This window comes from Amborella trichopoda, chromosome 3 (assembly GCF_054954075.1).
Source record: "Amborella trichopoda isolate Santa Cruz 75 chromosome 3, AtrichopodaSantaCruz75HAP2 v2.0, whole genome shotgun sequence".
Taxonomy (NCBI): Eukaryota; Viridiplantae; Streptophyta; class Magnoliopsida; order Amborellales; family Amborellaceae; genus Amborella; species Amborella trichopoda.
In genome coordinates this window covers 11,916,497-11,922,496 of record NC_142338.1, presented here as the reverse complement: position 1 = coordinate 11,922,496, position 6,000 = coordinate 11,916,497, and positions in this window count along the sequence as shown.

The window sequence follows — 6,000 nt, the reverse complement described above, 5'->3', positions numbered from 1 at the left end:
CAAATAAGTGAGCCGAGGGACTGTGTGACCCTTGTGTGTGATGGTGGCCTACAGAGACAGAGGTCAAAACCTCATCTATGTACCATCACACGGCATGTATTTCGATAGATCGTTTGGGAAAGCCAAAAATCCACCTTTTAGGGTGAAGCGTATGCATGTGCGAGAGATACCCCTATGCGTCATAGAGTTGTGGTCGCATACCCCTATGCGTCATAGAGCTGTGGTCGCATAAGGTCTTGGTGACCTTGACTTGTCTCTAGGGGAGGACCTAAAATCCACAGACTGTGATTGTGATCCCTTGGCTGATCGGCCGGACTTTGGTGACCCGCTAAGGAGCACCTGCTTGGATTGTGAGTTATGGGAAACACTGGGTCGTTCTGATAAAGCAAGTGTGGTTTGTAGTCCACAGTTGAAAGTGGAGTGCCCCATGATTGTTGATTCCTAAACCATATGGATCATTTTCCCATCAAATTAATTTAATTATGTTTGTTTTATGATGAAAATTATTTTAAGATTATTATTTAAATTTTTATGAGCCTCTGGATATTTTATTTATAATTTTTGGATTTATGAAATTAAAGGTATTGATTTTACAATTGTTTAAATATTCAAATAATATTATAAAATCTTTTTATTAATTTTAAATATCTATATAACTATCATGGAGCTCCATTGTGCATATGGGCTCGTCATATTTTAGAAGTTGGGGCCCATGAGTCATTCCTTGGGTGGCACGCCCCACCCTTATTCTCTTTCCTATTTTTTGGTGCTATGACATGTGGCTATATGGTTGGAAGATATTGACTAAATATTGATTTGATATATCTTTGAAAGATTTTGTGGAAAGATTGAGTAGACTTGTGCTATTTTATGGTATGCACAATATTTTGATTAGATTTAATTTATTTAATTTCTATTGATGAAAAAATAGTTTAAAAAAAGGGGATAACAGTTCATGCATCTTCCATAATGTTGATGACCTATCTATGGAATGGATGGCTTAAATCTCTCACCTCACAAGTCACCCTTGATCGACGGTCTATGTCCGATCTCACAAGAAGAGGCAAGCCAAAGGAAACCCTAAAAAACCCTAATCTTATTCAAAGCCTATAAAAATGGATTGTCTCTACCAAAACAAATCTCTATACTTTATCTTTCTATTTCTCTCTCTTAAGAAAGTTTCTTTCTCTCACGTTTGATCTCTCTCTCCCACATTGTGAAAGAACCTAAGGGTTTAAGTCATTGAGTTCCTCTCTCTTCTATCTCTCAAATATGGATTTATGGCTAAGCGTTTTAGGGTTTAGCAAAAAGAGAATTCATCTCTCTCAAACTAGGTTGCTAACAGAATTCAATTAGAGTTTGAGTTTATGATCAAAGGGGTTCATGTTCCATTGGTGTGGTTGGGCCGAAATTTGCTTTCTCGCTTCGAGATTGAAGCTAGACCGTTGATCCCGCGCCATTAGAAGGTGGTGACTCTATGTATGGTGTAATAAGCCCGGTTGAGGTAATTTCCGGCACTCTTCCTTTTGTTTCTTGCAATCTTATCTTTATTCTCAAGCATAGTGCATGGTTGTTTCAATGACATCAAGTTATTAAGATCTTGGTTTTATTGTTATGCTGATTTTATTTTGAAATTTATCTTATTATAATAAAGACCACATATAAGTGATATTTTGCCAAAAGAAATGAGTGAAGAAAAAAAAACGTATTCCCTGGTAACAGATCATAGAGGTCTTTCTTTCAATATCTGCCAGTTCCCAACCTCAGATCTGAGGTTGAAGAATCCAGAGAGAAAATATCCAAGTAGAAACAAAAGTCAGATGGGTGATACAAGACTTGTTTTGACAATGAATTTGAGTAGATTGATCCTTAACCACAAAACAAACAGCAGCAAATCTGCATGCTAGAATACGAACAGATGCCATCAATCAACTATGATTGATTCAGCAGCAATCTCAGTTACCAAGTGACTCTCTCCACGGAAATCTCATAGAGTCGAAATATGACTCGATAGATTAGATGCCAAGTGACTCTCTCCAGGGAAATCTCAGAGAGTAGAAACACGACTCGATATATCAGATTGGAGGGTTGAAACACGACTTGATTGAAGGGCTCTGATCAGAGAGTCGAAACAGAACTCGACAAATAAGAGGTTTACTGGAAGCAAAATGAAATTTCCCAAGCAAATTTGAGGCCTCGATGCTGATAGACTGGGCAAAGAGGTTACGTCAGACCTCAGATCTGAGGGACAAGCTTTGATATGAGGTCGAAGAGTCTATAGCATTGATATCATGTTAGAATTTCATAATACTTCAGAGAACTCTCTGTATATTCATTGATAAAGAATATACAAGACCACGTTTAAATATACGGTTAATAACAGTTCTGGATAGATACTAACAATTATTGATAATTACTAACTAATCTTATTATAATCAAGAAATACATAATCTTATTAAGAGATATATACCCATACAGATACATATCCAGACTGGTATGTATTCATAATGATGTATATCAATATAAATATCCATACCCTAACAGATGTAGGGTATCTATAGGTGATTGTATTACCCAGAAATAAAAAAACCCTATACATCTATGTCTCAAGGCATTGTTTGTTTTGCTTAAATGTGTTATTCATTTCTTTTAAATATGCAGCATGAATATGTGTTGTGCATTTTTGTCACCCTTCTAGGGGTGGCAATGGGTCGGGTTGGGTCGGGTCGACCTAGCCCCGACCCGACCCGAGCCAGACCCAATTCAGATCCATGGTTTTGGACTTGGACCCGACACATTGGTCCAAAACTTGGACCCAGACTCAACCTAGTTTGGGCTTGGGTCGGGCTAGAGTCTAGAACCTAAAAAAAAAAATCCTTTAAAAAAATATTCAAAAAATACACACATGCACACACACCATACATATATAGACAAATTTAACAAAATATTATATATGTTAAAAAATAATTTATATACACATACATATACATATACATATACATATACATATACATGTGTGTTTGTGTGTGGATATGTTCAGGTTGGGTCTGGGTCGTTCTACCTGGACTCAAACCCGACCTAGATCTGACTTAGGTCTAAGGTTTTGGACCTAAACTAGACCCGCTGGGTCCAAAACTTGGACCCGGACCTGGACTCATAGGGATCTCAATAATGCGCGTCCAAAGCATGCTTTTCTTTGTCAAATATGGATACCCTAGTCAATAGCACTACTAAACACTAGATGTTGTTCTTCATAGATGACTTTTTGGGATACAATCAAATCAATATGGCAAAAAAGATTACATATACATATACTACGCCAAGGGGACATGTTATAGGGCCCTTTAGCCTTAAGAATACTGGGGCCATTTACAAGCGAGCTATGACCCTTATATTCCACAATATGATGGACATAAAAAAAAAAAAAAATTATGTTGATGACATTTCAGCAAATCTAAGGCTAGAAATGACTACCCAACCAGGTTATACTCAAATATTAGCTTGATTTGAACCAAATATTAGCTTGCTTTGAACCTTCAAAATTATGCTTTTGGGGTCGCATCATGAAAGATATCCAACTTCATCGTTTGCCAAAGGGACATAGAAGTTGTCTCTATGGGTGGCAATAGGCCGGGCTCGAGCCTGCCCTAGTCCCTACAGGGCCTACCCCCAGCCTTGCTTTGCCCTGAAAAGGCCAAAGAGGCCCTGGCCCAAGTTCAGCCCGACCTTGTCATTGGGCCATGGTGGTCCGGCCCTCAAGTTTTGGGGCTAGTTAACTAGGCCGGGCCAGGCCAACCATCCAATTGCCAGCCCTAGTTGTCCCTCGATTGGAAAACAAGCGTGCAACCTTCAATAGTTTATTGAAGAAGGTCAAACCTTTGATATGGGAGCAGAAGTTCCAAGGAGACTACCAGGTAAATGCTGCGGTTCTTAATCCTTCTATCTATGACAAGCCTTGTTTCTATTTAATATAAAAGAAGAAACATGGGAGCAGTTCATGAGCAGTATGATCCGAATCATTGAAAAACATTGCTTTGCACGCTTGTGTGGAGAACTCAAAAATTGAGGCGCCTGCCCATGATAAGCCTTCTTCCTATACACGTTCCATTAAAGGAAGAAGAGTGGGAGCAAGCTATAGTAGTATGGTCACAACAATTGAGAAATATTGCTTTCACTGTTGTGGGCTACTAAAAAATTGGGGCAATTCATTTTGTTGCACACCAACAAGTGATACCCAATATGGATATTTCCAATTTTGTATTCGAGATATTCACCTAAAAAAAAAAAATGGTATGTAATCCGGCCTTAATGGATGCTTAGGTAAATGGGGAATGCATCCAATTTAGTTCGAGATTGAATACACCACATAAAAGTCAATTATGGGGCAAGCAATCGTCGACCACTTAAAAGTCAATTATGGCGCAAGCAATTGTCGACCACTTAGCCAAGTAAGTATTACCTCGCAATGCGCTAGTGAATACAGATTTGCCTATTGATAACCTTGTCATCATTGAAGACCCAATCTGGGAACTGTATGTTGATGCTAGTTATGTATCCTATGTTAAAAAATGACGGTGATAATCCCCGTAGAGCCATATATAAGAGTAGAGTTCCTTATAACGGGACTCGAGAACGCCATTCAAGCATAAACTGAACAATTACATGTTATTCCCGACTATTTGCTAATGGTCAGTAAGTCCAACTCAACAAAAAGATTAAGATAAGACAAGTCTAGAAAATTGGAAAAATCAAGATGAAAAACTATACACATATCAAGAAAAGTGAAAAAAATTAATGAAATGCTTTAAAATAATAATTTTGTAACATGTAACCACCTTGGCATCTGTGGTTGATATCCCATTAGAAGTGAACATGCAACCATTTCATATAAAGAAATAAGCAGAATACCTTTCCTCCTAAAATGGAAAAGTAGTGAAGAGAAGAAGACCAAGAAGTGCTGCAACTTAATGAGATAGACTTGACATGGCCAAAACCGTGGTACCACACATGCTGGTCGTCTATAGGTACAGTAAAGAGCGCAGTGGAACCAACAAATGAGACATAAAAGCTTTAGGGGCCTGTTTGGATAGGAGGAAATTAAGAATCTTATATATTTGAAATCCAAAAAAATTCATGGATTTGCAGTATCAAGGATTATTGTCATGGATTCCTAAAAACAAGACAAATTATATAATAGCGGATGATTACATTTTCAAGAAATACTTTGATAAAGTCTTTTAGAGGTGCATCAATCACCTAGACAGATGAAGTCCTTAAGAACCTGCATAGTAAGGGAGGCAATGAAATATGCAATCGATGTAGATTCAAGATTTGTGGATTGTTTTAGCAAAGTTTTATGTTGGTTGTCTTTCTAGCATAACCACATCCTTTACTTGGGCTTGGGACAGGTTGAGGAAAAGTTTAAAGTCATCACCTTTCTTATACCTCAATACCCCACATGTAAAATTCTCATACTATATAACAAGTCCCCTGCTGTATGAAATATGTGATCACGAGGGTAGGGCTTGACCACACACACACACATACACACACACACACACACACACACACATATATATATATATATATATATATATATATATATATATATATATATATATATATGGAAAAGATGAGATTAGCCCACTAGCTCATATGAACATATGAGCCTAACAGCCTAGATTGAATCTGGGCCGATCTGACGATCACGTTGTGTGTTCTTTTCATCAACGTGTACATAATAGAAATGGAAAAAATTTATTCGTGAAAAAAAAGACTAAAATACCCTCCAAAGATTTTCGGGGGTATTTTAGTTAATTTATTTCATGTAAAATAATTTTTTTGATATTTTTCAAAGATTTACCTATTTTTTATGAACAATCATCTAAAATTTCAAGTGATTTGGATTAGTAGAAAAAAAATTAAAATTCAAATACGACTGGACATTCGTAATCGTCAGATCGGTCCAAATTCAATCAGAAACGTTGGGCTCATATGTCC